Source organism: Brassica napus, chromosome C4, assembly GCF_020379485.1.
Source record: "Brassica napus cultivar Da-Ae chromosome C4, Da-Ae, whole genome shotgun sequence".
Taxonomy (NCBI): domain Eukaryota; kingdom Viridiplantae; phylum Streptophyta; class Magnoliopsida; order Brassicales; family Brassicaceae; genus Brassica; species Brassica napus.
The window spans coordinates 14,731,500-14,754,207 of NC_063447.1; the positions used below are offsets into that span (position 1 = coordinate 14,731,500).

Below are 22,708 nucleotides of genomic sequence, written 5' to 3' on the forward strand. Positions count from 1 at the left end.
ACTCTAAGAACTCCGGGTTAATCATGGTCTTATAAGCCAGTGTGGAGTGACGTCAAGGGTTGTCCATAGACAAGATTCGAAATCGTAAATCTCATACCAGAAAAACTGGTATATATTCAGGGTCATTATTATCTATAAACCTCGAGAGTTTAAGACGAGAAGACATGTTTTTCTTATTATCTTTGTACCCTAGAACGTAACTGAACATGTCCCATCCGCTCGGACGATAAGAAAATCTGGGTTTGATCCACCTTTTCTCTCTCAAATACATATTCCAAACCATAATCCCCGTAAGCCTGAAATCACAGAATGTTATATCATCTTTCAAGACACATAACAACAAACCCTTGCAGTGCTGGACTTGTGATATTGTGACTTGTTTGTTAGGGAAAGTATGTTTATATTTATGCTCGAAAGATAGATCTCCATAGACGAAGAAGATAAACCCTAAAGCATCTGAGACTGACCTTCTTTTGATGCGGTTGATGCTTTACCAATATGCATCTCCCTAAAGCTTTGGGTTTTGGATAAGTCGTTCCACTTCTTGCAAGTTAAACGAACTTCTCTCAATGATTTTAGAGGAACCCTAGACATGATCGCCACCACCATATCATTTGGAAGATTGGAGATCATCGTCCACATTGTAGTTTTCTTCTTCTCTCATTTTTGGCTGCTCAATGAATGTGTACATGTGTCGAAGGAGAATTCACAGGAACCCCATTTGAAGATGGGCCAATGTTTGGCTTTAAAATGCTACTTAATTTATAGAGGAGAGACATGCAGGCGGCAAAATATCTGGATACAAACCGGATCCGATTAAATATCTAATTCGCACAAAACAAAACAACTTCACAGTAATCTCAAAACAAGAATTATTATGGCCACTTTTCTCTCTCTATTTTTTGTCACCTAAAAAAAAGAGAGAAAAGTGGCCATGAGAATTCTTTTATATTTTTTTATGTAAGAGCATAATTATTGGGAGGTTCTTAGGGTGAGGTTCTTATCGGGATATAAGAACCCGTCTCTTAACTTTTAACTAAAAAAACTAAGAACCGGTTCTTAAATAAGAGTTTTAAGAGCTGATTCTTAACTTTTTTTAGTTAAAAATTAAGAGACGGATTCTTATATTCTGCTAAGATCATGATTAACCCGGGGTTCTTAAGTGAAGTTCTTAGCGGAAGTTAAGAAACTGTTTCTTAACTTTTAACTAAAAAGGCTAAGAGCCGGTTCTTAAAATCCTTATTTAAGAACCGGTTCTTAGCTTTTTTAGTTAAAAGTTAAGAAATGGTTTCTTAACTTCCGCTAAGAACCCCATCCTAAGAACTCCGGGTTAATCATGCTCTAAGAACCCCACTCTAAGAACTCTCCAAAGATCATGCTTAAGTTATTTATTTTGTCAGAAACAATTCATGCACGATTTCTAGCGACATCTAATCTCGTCTTTCAAGTGCAACTACCATGTAAATGTATTAGTTATGATATATTCTGTTGTAAGTTGTAACTATGTGTCAACTGTTCAGCACCATCCGATACACATGTTTTCCCTGTACGTAACGTACTATACAATTTTCACACGTACTTCATTTTCTGTGTCATTGTTGTAACTTGTAACATATTTTTATATTTTGATATTGATGAGCTCACGAATAGTTAAAGGCAGCGTTAATCAGATATCAAACCGGTAGAGGAAACCAAATCCGACCATTTTACCGATCTAATATATTAATTTATAATCCTATTTTTTATTTATTTATAAATGTTTTCTCTTAAATTTTAGACTTATTCATTTTTTTATTAATAAATTAAAATATATATGCAAATCAAATTATTCTGTTACACTACATAAATTATTTAATATCTATTGGATATTCAGTTTAAACACTGTTATCATTGCTAGAAATCTTTATAGGATCTAATTCGTCATTTTAATGACTAAAAAAATTAAAAGAATATATATATATATAGTTAGTATATGTACCTACAATATGCACATAAAATCTAATACATGATATATAGTTAGTGTTTTAAATTAATTTTAATAAAATTTAGAAAATCTAGGTTAGTTAACTGAATATCAAAATACTATTAGATAGTCAATCTAACATAAAAGCTAAATACTAAAACATCAAATTGACATCTAACGTTATTAGAAATGATTTAAATATACTATTATGTGTTGTCTATCAAACATAGAATATAAGAATTTTTAAAAGTGTACAATGTCATATGAAAGCATATATATTATAAACGAAAATTATACAATATAGTATCTCCACAAGCCATATACCGCTAAATGTATACTAATTTGGAACAACTTCCAATAAAATAAAACACACGAAACTAAAATGAAACCATACATATCTAATTAATTATTAATTCTCAACAAAACATGTTTATATATTGATAAATTAGGTAATTTTTTTTTCAGTGCGTTTGTTCAATGTACTTTGTTTTTAACGGGTTTACCCGCGCAATAATAAAAGATATCGAATTATTAAATCCAAATAATTATCGAGTGAATAAAATTATTACCTTTGTAACAATAGGTTGGTGACTACAATAAATGTAAAATCCATGCATAAATTAAAGTTATACTTACTGCAATTGTATCTATTAACATTTATGATGTTAGGAGTTTTCAAGGCTCATAAGACAAATGTTGTAGTATAAATGATTGTCGAACCAATTCTAAGGGAATTCGAAGCAATGATAATGCAAGTACTCACTCAATCTAAGTGCAACCAGTGATTTCAAATGATTTCTAAGCTAATGAATAAAGCTAATTCAGTTTCAGAATAATAAAAGCGGTAAATGAGTTGACTTTTTTAACTAAGAAAAATGAGAACTCATGGGCATAGGAATTAGACCTTGGGTGATCAAGTTTCGAACTAAGGATGGCAGACGAACAATCAAACTATCAACCTTAAGCTTAGACACGACTCTAAACAAACTCTATGTCTAGATGAATGTTCATTTACTAACACATTTCAAACAACAAATGTCTTTGGTTGAATAATATGGAAGCAATCATTACTAACAGGTCTAAGGCTATCTTAGCACTTCTAACAACAAATGTATTTGGCAAAATATGCTAAAAGCTTAGAAGAGTTGTTTCAGGCATTTCATCAAACACCTTTTGGGTGGGAAATGCCTAAAGATCAACTTTTGAGAAGCTAACTCAGAAGATGCATTATGATTACTCTACTAGCAAGGTTTTGGTATGATCTACACTAAAACATCCTAGCTCTAACCTAATCACCCTTAATTTTCCTAACCCATGAATTCAAATGGTGATTACTCACTACTCTTCATGATTCCTCTTAAACCCATTTTGGATTTCAGATTAATCATTCAGAGGGATACAACAATGAATTGGAAACACAAAATTGCAATAACTAGATGAACAAAAATGATTCAAGAGATGAACTTTCCAAAGGTTTTTTCTTAAGAATGAAAAGATAATTTGCCTGGTGGCTACCAAAAATCCTTAAAACATAGGTTTAGAAAAGTAAAAACGTGCATAGGCCCTTAGAAAACATGAGTTCGACAGGCAAATAGACGCGGAGCGACCTCGGCATGTCGCTCCGGCCTTCGGGAGCGACCTCAGTGGGTCGCTCTGAGAGGTCGCTTCGGGCATCGTTTTGTGTCGTCTTGCCATGGAAACGAGAGCGACCTCGGAGCGTCGCTCTGGCAAGTCGCTCTGAGAGGGGTGTCTCACGATAGAAACGCGAACGACCTCTCCATGTTGCTCTGGCCAGGTCGCTCCGGGATGTGTGTCACAGTGACTTCACGGCGTCGCTCCGATGAGGTCGCTCTGGTGCGCTGCTCGTCCGTTGATCGCTTTAAACACTTCTTTTGAGCTCCAAATGCACCCAAATGCCTCCAAGAATTCCATGTGGTACTCCAACACCTGATAAAGACTCATGTATGCAAAATGCAACCTAAACGTGGCTAAATCCTAGTCTATATGATCAAAATGCACATGGGTGAATGGATAAGACAATGGAAATATGCAAGATATCAACTCCCCCAAACTTGTTCTTTTACTTGTCCACAAGTGAACTTTCTAGAACTCATAGGGAGAGAGGTTTGAAGGTTGGAGCTCATAGCCAAAAGAAACACAACTAGCACTCAATTGAAGATCTAATCCAACATGAGCACATTCTCTGATTACACTCTAGCTTCTATAGGCCCATCTCAACTCCTTTTGCCCTTATACTCATCATCAAGCATCCACACATTCAAATCAACCAACTCTCACATTCATTAAGCATAAAACATTAAGTGAATTTTTGCAAATGGTCAATTGGTCCAAATCATTTGGTTGAGTAAGGGAAGGCTTTTATTCAAGTGGGTCAAGAGGTTCAAAATCCATGATCTTTTAAAGTGGTTTACTCTCAAAACAAGTAGCCTTGACATTGCACATAATATATCTAAGAAAGAGACCAACTCATGCATACAATGCTCAATCTCCATTGTTCTACCCTTTTCCCAAACATACAAGTTACACAATCACTTCCCAATGTCAAACCGAACTCTCATCTCTCACCAAAAGATCCCAAGAACACTTTGCACATAAAACTCTTTTTCTTTGAAATATATAAAGGATTTTCTCAACTTCTAAACAAATCTTAGCTCTAAACAACTTTGCTAGCCCCCTTTTTTTTTATATATATATTTTTTTTCTTTTTTTTTCTCTTTTATATTCTTTTTTTTCGGGGACCAAGACTTTTCATAAACTCGAGCTAGACGTTTATCTATTAATTCCAATAAGATTATCCATTTAAACACAAAGAGTTTATTCTTTTCCTTTGAACTTTTCATGCTTCCAAACCATAGTCACAACACTCACCCCACCTATAGCTAGACAATAGAGTGTCTAATCTAGCAAGAATGAAGACCAAGCATTGTCGATCCCGATACTCTCAACATTATGCACATGTAAGGCTTTCCGAAAAAGGCCTCACTCATCAAATAATGAAAGCTCAAAAGGAGGGAAGGGTTTTGGGAATGGTGTACCACTCGAGTTTGTCAAAAAGATTGGCATAAAGGATGTGACAACTCAAGTGTGTATATGCATGACTCAGTACACAAGGGACCATAAGCAAGAAGTATTAAGTTCGTTCAGTTCAAACAAGGTTGTAGTTGACTTCAAAGGTTGAGTTTCAGCAATCAACAAGTTTCAGGAAGAGTTTTCAAGGCTCGAAGCATACAAGTCTTTTTGAGAGGTGCATAAGCTACTCAGGTGCAGAGTAATGTTCTTTACAAGGCATTTCAAATCATTGCTCCCAATGCAAGTAAATGCAACCTATATGCTCTAGACTCTCCTAGAAATGCAAATGATGCAAACTAAATGATTTTTTTTTATGCAAATAGGTATGCAATGCATGACTCAATGAAACAACATCAAAGCAAACATGATCAAATACTTGGTACCTCCCCCAAACTTAAATGACACAGTCTCTGTGTTGTCAAGGAGAGAGAGATACCCAAAAAGAGAAAACTAATATGCAAAAACGAAATGGTATATACAAGGGAAAGTAGAGAAGTACCTTCAAGGATAGTGAGTGGGGGCAGATGCCCCAGCATCGTCGTCGTCCGGTGGGAACGTTGTGTAGTAACCTCCATGTCCTGAGCTGTAGTCTCCATACCATTGTTGGCTCTGAACCTCTTCAATCTCGGCCTCACTTTCTGAAGAGGCTAGGGATGGAGACTTGTTTCCAGAGGTGGAAGGCTGAGTGGGTGGGTTCCTCCATTTTCACTAGAGCTGTCTATCAGTGAGTGGGAAACCAAGATCAGTGGGCTGAGGTGGGGGCTGGGGGACTGATGTGTTCGCGAAGGCGAAGTCCGCTGAGCTACATCCAGCTATTCCTCCTCTAGTCAAGACATCGGCCACCTTCTTCATGAACTTGGCTGAAGTCTTTGCTTGATTCTTCACCGTCTTGCTCAGCGCCTTGCACTTATCCTTCAGCTTTTCGATTGTTCTGTCTTGTGCCTTGTTCCATCGCTGAAGTCGGCCAATGTGCTCATGAGCGAAGCGCACCAGGGGGAAGGAAGCATAGATGTTGTTGCTTGGAAGGGGCAACGTTCCAGGTGGGGCGTAGGGGCGGATAGCCGGGCAGAGCAGTCGCATGTCTTCCTCGGTGACATTACCAGCTTGCTTCCGTGGGTAGAATGCATGGATGAGCATCCTATGGAGGTAGCGTACAGACGGGTGCCGGATATGTGAGTTCTTGTCAGCCCCGGTAGAGTGCTTGTTTCCAGTGATTAACTTCCAAAGCTGAGTGGGGAGGTTTTCACACTTGGGAAGGGAGTAGTCTGCCAAGTCTTGGAAACCCATGACTCTCCCAATGTCTTTGAAGCTCATGTTGTACTCTCTCCCATTGACCTTGAACTTTATTTTGCCCCATCCTTGCCTCACGTGCGGAGCGTCATGGTAAGTGACCTCAAGGGAAGACAAGAACTGACAGGAGACATCCCGGTAGGCAGGGTAGGCCATGGTGAGGAGTTTGGGCATCTTCAGGTGCCCCAGCATTGCCTCAATATCAGAATCGAGACCCACCTCCTTCAGCAAATCAAGGTCAGCAAATCTGGTTGGAGTCCAAGTTACCCCATTCAGCAAATGATGATACAGCTCTTCCTCAGATGGAGTTTTCGCCATGTCTCTATCATCAGCAACCTCCTTCCCCTTGGACATCTTGGCCCTATTTGTAGGAGCATGCTCATCTGCACTTTCATCGCCACTCTCCTCATCTGTGGCAACTGCTATACTCTTTCATGCCCTCTTCTCTTGCTCCTTTGCCTTCTTTGCAGCCACGGTTTGCTGTCGAGAAGTCCTTTGTGTCCTAGAACCAGCTTGTTCTGAGGCTAAAGCCTTTCCTCTCAACGAAGACTCTTGTCTCTCAGGTTCTTGCCTCTCAGCATCCGACTTTCCCTTAGTTTTCTTAACCATTGTACCTGAGAAATACAAAACTTGGAAAGGGATAAGTGGATTGACTTTGCAAATGTAAACTTCAAGAGGCAACGTAAAGAATCACAATTCTCAATCTTTTCATCATGTGAAAATTACAAGACAAATAAAATTCAATAATCAAAGTAATTCTAGAATGAGAGGGTTCTCTAATCAAACCTTTCAACACCTTAACATACTAACTCACCCACTAACACACTCAATTAGGATCAATTTCGAAAAGCCCCAAATCCATGAACCCTAATTTTGCCAAAGTTCAAATTAAGCTCAATTCCACAATCAATTCAACAACCCAACTTGAGATATAAGCTTTTCATAGTCTATTTTACCACAATCAAGCAAGAAAATGACCAAATTTCGATTTTCAAATTCTAGGGTTCATGGACCTACGAATTTGAATTTAAAAACACAATACCTTGCTTTGGATGAAAGGAAATTGGGAATGGGTGGTGAGGAATAGACTACAGGGGCGAAAGCTTGGATTTAGAAACAAGAACTAGGAGATTTGGGTGAGAACTGAGAAGGTTAGGAGATTTTTGGTGTAGGTTTGTTTGAGAGAGTATGCGTGTTTGTGAGAGGAAGGGAGAGTGAAAGAGATGAAGGTCGTGGGTCTGGGTAGGTCTAGGGTCGTCCGGTTGGGTTTAGGGCTGGTTAACTTGGATTAAACCGGACAAAATCGTAGAGGGACGTACCTGGACCGGCTCGGAAGCGACTTGAGGGTGTCGCTGCATGAAGTCGCTCCTGGGTCGTTTTCTCCCGTCGTGTGTCGACGAAAGGGCGAGCAACTCGGAGGTGTCGCTCTGAAGACGTCGCTCTGATCGACAGAATCGCAAGCGACCTCACGTGGCCGCTGCGTGACGTCGCTCCGAGAGTGACTCTCGAGCTCCGGACACCGAAAATGCGAGCGACTTGGACCAGTCGCTCTGATCTAGTCGCTCCCAGTCACCGAAAACGCGAGTGACCTCACGTGGTCGCTGCGAGACGTTGCTCCGAGAGCGACTCTCGAGCTCCTGACACCAAAAATGCGAGCGACTTGGACCAGTCGCTCTGATCACGTCGCTCCCGACTAGAGCGACCTCGTGGCGTCGCTGCGGAACCTCGCTCTCACGCTCGATTCTTTGCCTTGACTGGATCGATGAACCACCTGAATACTACTTCAACACTTCCCCATTTTTTTAATGCAAATATGATGAAAATGAAAATACCAATGCAATATGTACAAAGATACGCATGAGACTTCCTCCCAAGTGAGCTTGTTTTAAGTCTCTAGCTTGACTTTGCCTCCTTTTGGATTAGGCTGGGGTAGGATCAGACAGTGGAGTTGAAACTCCATCTTCCTCAGGTGCATCTGCCATGTAGAGCTTAACCCTTTGCCCATTGACTGTGAAGTCTCTTCCATCAGTACTCCACAAAACTATTGCTCCATATGGCTTAACCTCTTTGACTTTGAAGGGGCCGGACCACCTTGACTTAAGCTTTCCTGGAAACAACTTCAGTCTTGAGTTGTAGAGAAGAACTTGATCTCCTTCTTTAAACTCGCTCTTTAGGATATTCTTGTCATGGAAAGCTTTAGTCTTCTCCTTGTAGATCCTTGAGTTTTCAAAGGCATCCATTCTTATCTCATCAAGCTCATGTAGCTGAAAAAGCCTTTTCTCGTTGGCACTCTTGATGTCAAAGTTCAGCAACTTTACTGCCCAAAGTGCCTTGTACTCAAGCTCCACTGGCAGATGGCAAGTTTTCCCGTACACTAGGTTGAAAGGTGTGGTCCCTAGAGGAGTCTTGTAAGCTGTTCTATAAGCCCAAAGCGCATCATCAAGCTTAACTGACCAATCCTTCCTTGTAATCCCAACAATCTTCTCCAAAATGGACTTGATCTCTCTGTTAGAAATCTCAACTTGACCACTTGTTTGAGGATGGTAACGAGTTGCCACCTTGTGCTTAACACCGTTCTTCCTGAGAAGTCCCTCAAGCTGTTTGTTGATGAAATGAGACCCTCCATCACTGATTACAACTCTTGGAACTCCGAACCTTGGAAATATGGTGCTCTTGAACATCTTGATTACCACTCTTGCATCATTGGTGGGACTTGCAATAGTTTCCATCCACTTTGAGACATAATCAACAGCTACCAGGATGTATTTGTTGCCATGTGATGATGGAAATGGCCCCATGAAGTCAATACCCCACACATCAAACACTTCAACTTCAAGGATTGGATTCTGAGGCATCTCATTCCTCTTGGTGATGTTTCCCGTCCTTTGGCATGAATCACACCTTGAAACAAAGTCTTGTGTGTCCTTAAACATGTGTGGCCACCATAATCCAGCTTGTAACACCTTAGCAACAGTCTTAAAGGTAGCAAAGTGGGCTCCATAAGATGATCCATGACATTGTGTAAGGATCCCATTAATCTCCTCATTAGCAACCACTATCCTATAAAGTTGATTTTTGCAGAGAATGTAGAGGTAGGGCTCATCCTAGTAGTATCTCTTCACATCCTTGTAGAACTTCTTCTTGGCATAACCCACAAGATACAAAGGCTCTTTTCCTGTGGCTAGGTAATTCACCAAATCAGCATACCAAGGTTCTTTCTCTTCTGTTGCCTTGACTTCTTCAAGCTTCTTTCCAGTCTCACAAACTGCTATCACTGCTCCAATAGCCATGATCTGTTCCTCATGGAATCCTTCATCAATTGGAATGCCACATTCCACTCTCAGCCTGGACAAGTGATCAGCTACACCATTCTCAACTCCTGGCTTGTCCTTGATCTCTAAATCAAACTCTTGCAGCAAAAGAATCTATCTCAAGAGCATGGGCTTTGCATCCTTCTTCGCCAAAGGGTGTCTCAACGCAGCATGATCTGTGTAGACAATGACTTTAGATCCAAACAAGTAGCTTCTGAACTTCTCAAAGGCAAAGACAATGGCTAGCATCTCCTTTTCTGTTGTGGCATATCTTATCTGAGCATCCTTCAGGGTTTGGCTTGCGTAGTAGATCACATGGGTTTTGCCATCTTTCTTCTGTCCCAAAACAGCTCCCACAGCATAATCACTAGCATCACACATGATCTCAAAGGGGTGATCCCAATTAGGTGGCTGGACAATTGGAGCACTGATGAGTTCACCTTTCAGCTTCTTGAAGGCTTCTCGACACTCCACATCAAAGCTGAAGGTGGCTTCTTTGCACAGCAGCCTGGTCAATGGTCTAGTGATCATGGAGAAGTCCTTGATGAATCTCCTCTAAAACCCAGCATGACCAAGAAAACTTTGGATGTCTTTCACTATCTTTGGTGGGGGCAAACCAACCATAACATCGATTTTGGCCTTATCCACCTCAATCCCATTCTCTGAAATCTTGTGCCCCAGCACAATCCCTTCCTTAACCATGAAGTGACACTTCTCCCAATTCAGCACAAGGTTGGTGTCTTCACATCTCTGTAGGACCCTGCACAAGATTGACAAACAAGCAGAAAACGAAGATCCGTAGACAGAGAAATCTCATCCATAAACACCTCCACAACATCCTCAATTAGATCAGAGAAAATTGACATCATGCACCTTTGAAAGGTGGCTGGAGCATTACATAGACCAAATGGCATTCTTCGATATACGAAGGTACCATAAGGACATGTGAATGTTGTTTTCTCCTGATCATTGGGATGTATGGGGATCTGGAAGAATCCTGAATATCCATCAAGAAAGCAATAGAATGGATGATTTGCAAGTCTCTCAAGAATCTGATCAATAAATGGAAGTGGAAAATGATCTTTTCTAGATGCAGAGTTCAGTTTTCGGTAATCAATACACATTCTATGCCCAGTGACTGTTTTTGTTGGTATCAATTCATCTTTGTCATTTTTAATCACAGTTATACCACCCTTTTTTGGCACAACATGCACAGGAGATACCCATTTAGAATCTGAGATAGGGTAGATAACACCAGCATCTAAGAGTTTAAGAGTCTCTTTCTTTACAACATCCTTCAGGTTAGGATTTAACCTTCTTTGATGCTCGATAGAAGTCATTGATTCATCCTCAAGATGTATCCTATGCATACACAAAGAGGGTGATATTCCCTTGATGTCATCAAGTGAGTAACCTATTGCTTTTCTAAATCTTTTAAGTGTTTTCAAAAGTTCAGATAGCTCAATTTCAGTAAGTTCACTACTCACAATTACTGGATAAGTTCCATTAGGACCAAGAAATGCATACCTTACACCATTGGGGAGAGATTTTAAGCTCCACTTTAGGCGCCTTAAGCTCGCTCCAGTCGTCTTGCTGGGTGTCCCCTTATTGAATGACCGAGGCTTTCTGATGGACAATTTGAGGCAGCTCCTCATACTGATCCTTACTACCAAATTCTCTGTGTGAATCCAACATCATCCCATAGGCAGCACTTTCCAGGTTCTGAATCACTTCAGCTTCCCTCTCTACCGTCAAAGCATGTTGTAGAGGGTCTTCTAGTGACAAGTCTTCAAGGAACTCATCAGCAAGGGCATCCATCTCTTCAATGTAGAAAACTTGCCTTTGAACTGTTGGTTTCTTCGTTACCTCCTTAATGTCAAAGTGAAGAACATGCCATTTACCCAAGTGGAGATCAATCTTGCCCTCTTTCACATTAACAATTGCTCCTGATGTAGCTAAGAAAGGCCTTCCAAGGATTAAATGATCTGCAGCTTCCTCACCCATCTCAAGCCCCACAAAGTCTGTAGGGATCTCATATTTTCCAACCATAACGGGGAGCTCCTCCAAGATACCCACAGGGTATTTCACTGAACGATCAATCAATACCAGAGACAGTCTACACTTCTTGTACTGAGTGAAACCAAGCTTCTTAGCAACAAATAAAGGCCTCAAGCTGACACTAGCTCCCAAATCACAGAGACATCTATCAAATACCATAGGTCCAAGAGCACAAGGTAATGTGAAGCATCCTGGATCTTCTAGCTTTTTTGGAACAACAAGCCTCTGGATGATGACACTGCACTCATGAGTGAGAATCATCATGCCCTCCATCTCCTTCTTCTTTGCAGCTACAACATCTTTCAGGAACTTGCTATATTGAGGAATCAGCATGAAAGCATCAATGATGGGCATTGTGACTTGAACTTCACTCATTTGCTTCTCAAATAGAGCTTTGTACTTCTCTAGCAGCTGCCTCTTGAATTTACCAGGGAATGGTAGTTTAGGTTCATAGGGAGGAGGAACAAAAGAATTCTCACTTGTTGGAGCAACAACTTCACCATCTTTCACTGTTTTCTTCTCTTCCCCAACCTTTCCTTTACCTTTTGCTTCCACAATTTTCTCCAAGATTTCATCATTGATTTTCTCATCAACAATCACCACTTCATCATCTATGTTGATGGCAACCCCCTCACCTTGTTTCTCAGCATCCTTGGTGAGAGCTTTCTGAGGTAACTCCTTACCACCCCTGAGGGTGATAGCTTTCATGGTCTCCTTGGGGTTTTGCTCAGATTTTCCAGGTAAAGAACCTTGTTGGCGATTTTGTTGAGTGTTCATGGCAGCAAAGTGGTTCTCCAAGGTTCTGAACTTGTTGTTGAGCTCATTATAGCTTCCATCAATCTTTGAGTGAAGGTTCTTCAACTCATAGCCAACATGCTTCTCACTTCTTGTCTGAGACTCCAAAATTTGTTTTAGTAGGGCATCAGTGCTGCTGACTTGAGGAGTAGAGGTAGAAGTAGTATGTTGTTGTTGGGCAGGTTGTTGTCCTATGTTGTGGAAACCAGGAGAAGTGGTTTGCTGAGGTTGGTAGTTGGCTTGCTGGTTGTATCTAGGCTGATAACCACTATGTTGGTTGTTGGGGTAAGATCTCTGTTGGTAGTTGTTGTACTGAAAGTTTGGCTCTTTCTTGCACCAGCTACCATTGTTGTTGATGAAGCACAGCTCTTCTTGCCCTTCCAAACCATCTAACTTCCTGGACAACAGGTGTGGCTTCTTGGTTTGGGTTACCAACAAAGTGCAGCTGCTCCTGGGTGGTCTTATCAGCAATGAGAATATCAATCTTATCCTGGAGAGCCTTTAACACCTTCCTCGTCTGCTTGTCATCTGTTCTACTGCCTCTGTCGTGGTCTCCACTGTAGACTGCATCACTCTTGACCATGTTGTCTACCAGCTTCTCTGCATCCTCCTCTGTTCTTCCCAAGAAGAACCCATTGCTAGCTGTATCCAATCTTGCTCTGTACTTAGGTCCTCTGTAGAATGTGCTCAGCAGGCTTTCCTTAGAGAATCCATGATGAGGGCATTGAGTTTGGTAGCCTTTGAATCTCTCCCAGGCTTCACTGAATCCTTCCAAGCCTTTCTGTTGAAAGCTGGAGATCTCATTTCTCAGCTTAGCAGTTCTTGAAGTAGAGAAGAACTTCTCCAAGAAAGCTTTCTTGCAGTCATCCCAAGTGGTGATAGAGTCGCTTGGTAGAGACTTCTCCCACTGTCGTGCCTTATCCCCCAAAGAGAAAGGGAATAACTTCAGCTTTAAGGCATCCTCAGACACACCATTGGTTTTTGACAACCAACAGTAGCTGTCGAACATGTCCAAGTGATCGAATGGGTCCTCCAAAGCCAAGCCATGATATTTGTTGTTTTCTATCACGTTGAGGAGTCCTGACTTGATCTCAATGTTGTTGGCTGCCACAGCGGGTACTCGGATTTCCAATCTATGGCCATGAATGTTTGGGCGGTCATAAGTGCCAATGGGTCGAGCTGCTCGCTGTTGGTTTTGTGGAACGTTGTTAGCTCCATTGTCGCCCGCATCATTTTGAGGTATGTCACTCATATCAGTGTCCAATCTCTGCAATTGAGCATGTTGCTCTTCTTCTCTTCCCTTTCTAGCACACTCTCTTTCTAAAGCTCTGATGTTTGCAGCTCTTGGAACTAGGTTTGATGGACCCCTGCTCCGCAAGTTCATACACCTGTAGATTAAACGGAGGTGAAGAAAGAGAATCAGTGACAAAAGAAAATAAAAATGACTTAGTCTCAAGCAAGTGACTAAATCTCAATGTTCAAATCTACTCAGAATTTGGCAACAGCGCCAATTTGATGTTAGGAGTTTTCAAGGCTCGTAAGACAAATGTTGTAGTATAAATGATTGTCGAACCAATTCTAATGGAATTCGAAGCAATGAGAATGCAAGTACTCACTCAATCTAAGTGCAACCAGTGATTTCAAATGATTTCTAAGCTAATGAATAAAGCTAATTCAGTTTCAGAATAATAAAAGCGGTAAATGAGTTGATTTTCTTAACTAAGGAAAATGAGAACTCATGGGCATAGGAATTAGACCTTGGGTGATCAAGTTTCGAACTAAGGATGGCAGACGAACAATCAAACTATCAACCTTAAACTTAGACACGACTCTAAATAAACTCTATGTCTAGATGAATGTTCATTTCCTAACACATTTCAAACAACAAATGTCTTTGGTTGAATAATATGGAAGCAAACATTACTAACAGGTCTAAGGCTATCTTAGCACTTCTAACAACAAATGTCTTTGGCAAAATATGCTAAAAGCTTAGAAGAGTTGTTTCAGGCATTTCATCGAACACCTTTTCGGTGGGAAATGCCTAAAGATCAACTTTTGATAAGCTAATTCAGAAGATGCATTATGATTACTCTACTAGCAAGGTTTTGGAACGATCTACACTAAAACATCCTAGCTCTAACCTAATCACCCTTAATCTTCCTAACCCATGAATTCAAATGGTGATTACTCACTACTCTTCATGATTCCTCTTAAACCCATTTTGGATTTCAGATTAATCATTCAGAGGGATACAACAATAAATTGGAAACACAGAATTGCAATAACTAGATGAACAAAAATGATTCAAGAGATGAACTTTCCAAAGGTTTTTTCTTAAGAACGAAAAGATAATCTGCCTGGTGGCTACCAAAAATCCTTAAAACATAGGTTTTGAAAAGTAAAAACGTGCATAATGAAATGACCAAAAGGCCCTTAGAAAACATGAGTTCGACAGGCAAATAGACGCGGAGCGACCTCGGCATGTCGCTCCGACAAGTCGCTCCGGCCTTCGGGAGCGACCTCAGTGGGTCGCTCTGAGAGGTCGCTCCAGGCTTCGTTTTGTGTCGTCTCGCCATGGAAACGCGAGCAACCTCGGAGCGTCGCTCTGGCAAGTCGCTCTAAGAGGGTTGTCTCACGATAGAAACGCGAGCGACCTCTCCATGTCACTCTGGCCAGGTCGCTCCGGGATGTGTGTCACAGCGACTTCACGGCGTCACTCCGATGAGGTCGCTCTGGTGTGTTGCTTGTCCGTTGATCGCTTTAAACACTTCTTTTGAGCTCCAAATGCACCAAAATGCCTCGAAGAACTCCATGTGGTACTCCAACACTTGATAAAGACTCATGTATGCAAAATGCAACCTAAACGTGGTTAAATCCTAGTCTATATGATCAAAATGCACATGGATAAATGGATAAGACAATGGAAATATGCAAGATATCTATTTACATTAAAACATTTTGTCAAATTTTTTAAATTGTAAAAAACAAAATCCGCATTTTAAAGCGGATAATATCCTAGTTCTCTTTATTTTATCCTTTCCTTAATTATCATGTAACTAAAGCATACTTTGTTTCCTAGAATAAAGGATCATAGTATCTCACTTCTTCACGTTTGATGCATCCTTGTTTCAAGGGATCCATGATCCACATTTATTCTTGTTTCCTTTCTCTATTTAAATCAATGAAAAGCCAAAAAGAGGCAAGAATTAATTGCCCTCCTCCGGCTAGTCAGAAATCAGAGGCGTCTCTGGTTCTTCTAGAACTCCAGCAACGCTAGATGAGTCTAGGTTATCATTGGGGGCCTTGGATCTTCCGATAGACGCTGATTGTGCTAGGTCTGGGTCAGATCTGAGATCTGAGATCTGAGATCTGAGACCTGCCGGAACAACTGACGCGTCGCTGCCATCTCTGTTTCTGCCTCGTCGTCTTGCTCCAGTCAGTTTCCTCTATCGGCTTACTCCAAGGTTTCGTAGAGCTTATCCTCTCAGTATGAGTGAACGGTGGTAGCGAGGTGTGCCACCGAGGACGTCTGTCCCTTATTTCGAGCGACAACAACCATGACGGTCTTACGGTAATCGTTTGGTTCTTCTTTTTGCTTCCATGTTTGTTCATTAGGGTTGTGAGGACAATCCGGAGACACAACGTCACTTGCATCAAGCCAGAACCTTTTATTACCAGTTGAGTCGTCTGTTTTCAAGGAGCTTTTGTACTCCTTCTGTGCTTCACTTCCTGTGTTCCTTTGCTCCGACAGCTTCTCTAATGTAGCATCGCCGTGTCTTTGCCGTACACTATGTGTCATGAGGCCGGAGGGAGCCCGTTTATACCGCCTACGTTTGAGCCGTAACTCAGGCTTCATTTCTTGCGGTGTTGACTCGAGATTGCATCACTGTTTTCTGTTGGGATTGCTAGGGGTTTTGTTCGGTTGGCGTCCTCCTCCAGCGGTGCGCCGGGCTGTAAGCCAGCCATCGCCGTTGAAGTCTGCTTGGAGCCACTTCGGTGAGTGTCCGACTGAACATCCCTTTAAGTTATACTCTTGTTTATGCAGGTTAAGCCGTTTGAGCAAAAAAGTGCTTTGGTTTTGAGAGTTATCATTGTTGTTTCTTATTCTAGATGAGTTATTAACTTCATGTTTTCCATTGTTTGAAAGCTTGGACTTAAATTTCTTAGGTTCTTAGGAGATTTTTTAATTTTTTGCGGCTCCTAGAAATTTTAATGGCTGTCAAAGAAGACTATGGCCGCAAGTTCACTTGTAACCAAAACTTAATTCAAAGTATTGACATTTACAATTTAGCAAAAGAAAAAAAAAAAGAATTAGTTGCCCAAAAGTTTGTGTTTCGTGTTTTTCTACGACTTGTTCTAAAGCTCTGATCGATAAGGTCACATCTATCAGCTATGATATTTTATTAAACAACGAAGACTTGTCGACAAAGATGTTCGGCGATAAAAGAAGAGAGTTAGTGTTGTAGATAAAACACAGCAAAGATGACTCACTCTGGATGACTCCGGAAAGAAAAACAAGGCACTTGATTATCAAATCCAATTAAACCAGCATAAACCGTATGCAATTTAAGTGTGTTTTTTTTCAAATTTTATTTTTTACTTTAGATATATCCAAAGTGAAATGATATATGGTTGATTCAAAGAACCCGACCATACTAATAAAATATTAGAATGGAACATAAGATTCTAAACCCAAAAATCCGAAAATCCAAAAATTCTAAAGAAGAACATAGAAGATAGACACAAGCATTGTTTACCCATGTTCACCTAGAATGGCTACGTCCCTGGGGTTTGGCAAGAAGACAATTCACTATAATCTTAAGTACAGAGACATAGCATCTCTCTCTCTCTCTCTCTCTCTCTCTCACAAACCACAAGCCAGCTTGCTTGGTCTCAAAGGACCGGTCACAGAGGACCCTTTTGGACCAGAGATAATAGAACACACGATCTCCCCTTATAAAGTAGAAGTCTGTTACATTAACCTAGTTGGATTAGGGCATTCACCCTTTTCCATAAACATATTAGGAATATTTCCAAAATACTTGCAACTTCCATAAACCCATGAAAGTAAATATTTCCAGAATCTTGCCAACTTTCATATCTCCAGTGATATTTCTCTTTCCTAATATGACGTCATTGTCTTGGTTTAAGTTATACGATCTTGTTTGATTTCCATCATCAAATCCTGACAAAAGTCCCTGGCGGATTCCTTGATGTAGTCTCTGATGTAGTCCCGAATCCCAACAGTTAATTTATGGATTTCAGTATGCAATAAAAATTTGAATCAAACCTGACCGTACTAATAAAATATTATAATGGAACATAAGAGAGCGTTGTTAAAACCGGACCGACCCGATGGTTAGACCGGGTTCAACCATGAACCGGATATATAAACGGGTTGGGTCTAATAATTGGTTAAACCATGAATCGATCACGTAGCCGGATTGGAACTTAAAGTTATTAAACTACGAAAACTATCAAAAATCTATAAATCATCCATATGAACATAAAACTAGTTTATATTTATAATGTTTTATGTTTAAAAGTTATTTATATTTTAATTATGTATCAAATTTACTAACATTATTTTTAAATTTATATACTAAAAGTATATTAAACCAGATTATTGAACAAGGTTTGACTCGGTCAGACCATATTAAACCGTGACCCAAAAAATTTTTGGTTCAGCTCCTGGTCCGGTTTTAAAAAAACTGGTGTAAACCCAAAGATGGTTGTTTCTCAACTGTCTTGGAAGAGAGTATGATCCGATCACAATGGTCATACAGAGCTCCCTTACAAAGTTTCCAGCTCCAGCCTTTGGTGATGTAGTCTTTGAAGTCCAAGGATTTGATGCTAAACTACAGTCGTATGAAGACACATCAGTCTCTCCAAATATAGCATTCAACATCCAGCAAAATACTACACCGTCTTACAACATCATCGTGGGGTGGAAGATCAGGCTCATACAAAGGATGAAGAGGCTATTCCACCAAGGGACGTGGCTTTACTCAGCATCAAACCCCGTCTGGAAGTCAGGGGGAACGTCCAACATGTCAAATATGTGGACGTGTTGGACACACAGCTCTGAAATGATCCAAAATACTCAATTTGAACCCGAACATGTACCTGAATGCCCAAGCTTGTCTTTTTTAATATTAGATATGTATGTCTTATGGAAATAAATTAAAATAATAGAAATAAATAATATAAATATTTTTTTAAATAGATGATATATGTTAAACTAAAGTTGAGCAATCATCTATTATTTTAGTGAATAAAATAAATACAAAAGTTGCATTATTGAACATGAGTTATTTAATTAAGATGGTTTAGAGCATCTGCATTGATGGTATTTCTATGAGTACCTCAGCAAGTAATTAATGTATTATATTGAAAAGGGAGGAAAGAGAATCAAAAACGTTTCTGCCAGGGAAGAGATGGTCCATTAATCCGTGGAGACTAAGACCATGGTTAATCTCAATCTTTTAATTGGGATTTTTAGCTTCGGGTAAGAGATGGTTCTTAACTTTTCTTAGTTAAGTATAAGAAAAACTGAGAAACCGTCTCTTAAATAAGAGATAGAAGAGCCGTCTCTTAGCCGAAAAATGTAAAAAAAAATGTCAAATTATGAGTTAAGAATCTGGCTAAGAGACCGGGGTTAATCATGCTCTCAACTTACCATATGTTTTTTTCTCATTGGTCTAAGTTTTATTTATTTTATATTCTTGGTAAAATTACAATGTATTAGTTTTATAATGGTTAGGTACTCTTGCAAAGTATCTACCACTAATGATTCTCTTACTTAGGCCTGAGACTTATTATCCAAGATCCGGATTCGATCCAAGATCCGCTCCGGATCCGCTCCGAAAATAGGATATTCGGGGTGTCCGGATCCGAATCCGGATAGTAAAATCTTGGATCCGTCCAAACCGAATCCGAATCCGGATATCTTAATTTTTAGATCCGGATATCCGGATCCAGATCCGTATTTTTAAAACACATTAAATTTTAAAATTTCATTAATATTTATATTTGATAAATTAATATTTATATATGAATTAATCTTATAATATTATATTTTAGTTTTTACAATATTATAGACATATATAAATATATTTATAAATATTTGATTTATATATTATATTAAAAAATTAGTATTTTTTAAAAAATATTATTTTTAATTATTTTTACGGATCCGGATATCCTCGGGTAATAGAATATCGGGACGGATATCCGAAATCCGGATATCCGGAAACTATGAATCCGGATCCGGATATTAAGTTCATGGATCCGGGTACCCCGAATTTCCCGGATATCCGGATCCGTCTCAGGCCTACTTATTGAAAAGGCTTGCATATATGGGATTCACTCTTAGGTATTGCTTTCCTCTCTTGCGCGGCTGTGACTGTCGATCTGAGCTTATATTCTAGTTTGTGGTCTCTATGTGATTTGGCTGATTATCTATCTTTAACATGGTTTCCAAACAAAGGCAGAGGATGAGAAATCCTCAAAACCAACGTCGTCTCTGGTTCTTCCCTCACTTCCTGAAGATGTCATCATCGACATCTTAGCATGTTCATCAAGATGCGACTATCCAAAACCCTCCCTTGTTTCCAAGCACTTTCGATCACTAATTGCTTCGCCTGATCTACAGGCAAGAAGATCCTTGTTGGCCTGCACGGAGCACTGTCTCTATGTTGTCTTCTATCAAGCAAACACCATGGACTTGGATATGTGGTCTATCCTCCGCCGGAAAGCCAACGGCAGTCGCTGCTTGACCCGTATTTCCTCGACGCTTCCCGTTTTGGATAAATATTCAACAACCTCTGCGGCAGTAGGTTCGAGAATATATGTGTTTGGTGGGAGGAACCATAAAAATATGACGACAAATGCGTTTTGCATCGATTGTAGATCCCACACGGTGGAACCCCTCCCAAGCATCCTTGTTCCTTTGTTTTGTAAATTCGTTGGCTTCATCCACGGGAAAATATATGTTATGGGATATTGCTCTCCTTACCGAGAGAAGGCTATGCTCATGTTCGATACAGAAACACAAATGTGGGAGCTGATAGAACCTTATTATATAATCTACAGAGAACTGAATATTGTAAAGAATAAAATTAATAAAATTATACCAAATATTAAGAAAATGATGATACAACTGCAGAGGCGAGATATTATCTATTTCCTTAACTCAAAATACGTCCCGTAGTACGACGGTTCAATAACGTAATGAGTCCCAGGATACAACTGAAAAAAATCTTCTGATTTGCGTCACTCTATCATAAGCCTGGCGAAACTAGTTTTGTGTATCCTCTCAGGCTCAAAAGAAAATCAAAGAGAAAGATAAAAGAAATGTGAATGATTGATTCGTTTTCTATGTGTATGTGTTACACTACACAAGTGCTCTCTCGCTACAAGAAAACGTGGGAGTAACGACTACCATTTACGACTACAAATGTGTAGTCGTAAATTAACTTCGACGTTACGTCTAACTTACGGCTATGTTAAAGTCCGTCGTAACTTAGACGTAATTTTGCTACTAAAAGGTTTAGTCATAAATTGGTCGTAAACTAACTTCGCATTTACGACCACACTTTCAGGTAGTCGTAATGTGGTCGTAAATGTACAACTAAATTACATCGACAAGCTACCATCTAATTAACGACCAATTTACGAGAAACGTAGTTGCACATTCGTGGTTAATTTATTATCAAACGTAAATATGTTATTTATTATATAATTAATGAAGTTATATATTTATATATATACGTTGATGATCCATGTTGATTATGATGATCCATTCTATCCTCAGTGGTTTCACGAATTGATACAAGGTCTGGTCGTTAAGGTCACCACAACAACTATGTATTTCACACGAGGCTACACTTTTCACACTTACGAATATGGAAGTCGGCGAGCAACAATAAACTATGGAGTATGTGTGAAAGGTGAAACTGATTTCTATGGAATCTTATAAGAGATCATCGAAGTGGAGTTCCCCGGCCTGGTGAAGCTGAAATGCGTTCTCTTCAAATGTGACTGGTTTGACCCCACCGTCAATAGAGGTGTTCGGTATAGCAAGTTTGGAGTTGTTGATATAAATGCTACACGGAGGTACAACAAATTTAAACCCTACATATTGGCATCTCAAGCAGACCAAGTTTGTTTTATTCCATACCCGAGGACCGGACAATCTGGAATATCTTGGTTAACCACTATAAAAGTTACACCTCGGGGCCAAGTCTTGACTGATGAACAACCGCCTTTACAAGAAGATGTCGTAAATGAAGTAGAAGTACCTGAGCAAGCTACAAATGATATCTTACTTGTTGATCCACACAACCAGGGATATGAAGAACTTCCAGACGATGCAACAGACGAAGCCAACGAAGATGAATTTGAAGAAAATGATGAAGTGGATGATGTTTCTGATGACAAGTGATCGAGTTTGATTATGTTACAGTGTTTGTGTTTTATTATATTATTAAACTCTTTGTATTGCTTTACAAATAATATATAACTTATTATCATGTTTGCTCAATTATATATGAACTTAGTTTAAAAAAAAATCTTTGTACTTTGGGGTTTAGAAGTGTATAAAACTTATGATGTTTGGGGTTTCGGAGTTTGGGGTTTCGGTTTTAGGGTATAAACACAAAACGAAGCTAATTAGTCGTAAAGTACGACTCAGTTACGACTAATCTTAATTCTTCCCACATTGGTCCCTAATTGGTCGTAAAGGACTTTGTCCTACATTGGTCGTAATTTTAATTCTTCTTTACGACTATTAGTCCTTAATTGGTCATAAATAAAAAAATTATTTAGTCTCTAATTGGTCGTAATATTATTTGGTCCCCCATTGGTCGTAAATTTACGTCTCCTTTACGACCGCTAGTCTCTCATTGGTCGTAATATTAAAACCCATTTACAACTAACACCAAAACTCTATATATACTCGGACCTCGCGAAGCCATTTGGTTGCTCATTCCCTTCTCTCTAACAACGACTTCCCTTCTCTCTCTAGGTAAGTTTTTTTTTTTTTTAGTTTTAGGTGGTTAGTTAGGTGATTAGATTAAGTTTGGAATTAGTTTAGGAAGGAAGCAGATTAGGATGAAGTTAGATTATGATGGAATTAGAATAGGTTTAGATTAGTTTTATGTAAAAATTTTGAATTGTTTATAACCATCTAATTTTTTTT

General features: G+C 39.6%; 1 non-coding gene and 1 pseudogene across 1 annotated transcript; one reads left to right on the forward strand and one right to left on the reverse strand.

The window, feature by feature from the left end:
* Nucleotides 1-21: 21 nt before the first annotated feature.
* LOC125585815 lies at nt 22-504 on the reverse strand (annotated as a pseudogene).
* Nucleotides 505-13,214: 12,710 nt separating this feature from the next.
* LOC125586571 lies at nt 13,215-13,321 on the forward strand. Its single transcript, XR_007323108.1, has one exon. It is a non-coding gene; the product is annotated as a small nucleolar RNA R71 (small nucleolar RNA).
* Nucleotides 13,322-22,708: the final 9,387 nt, after the last annotated feature.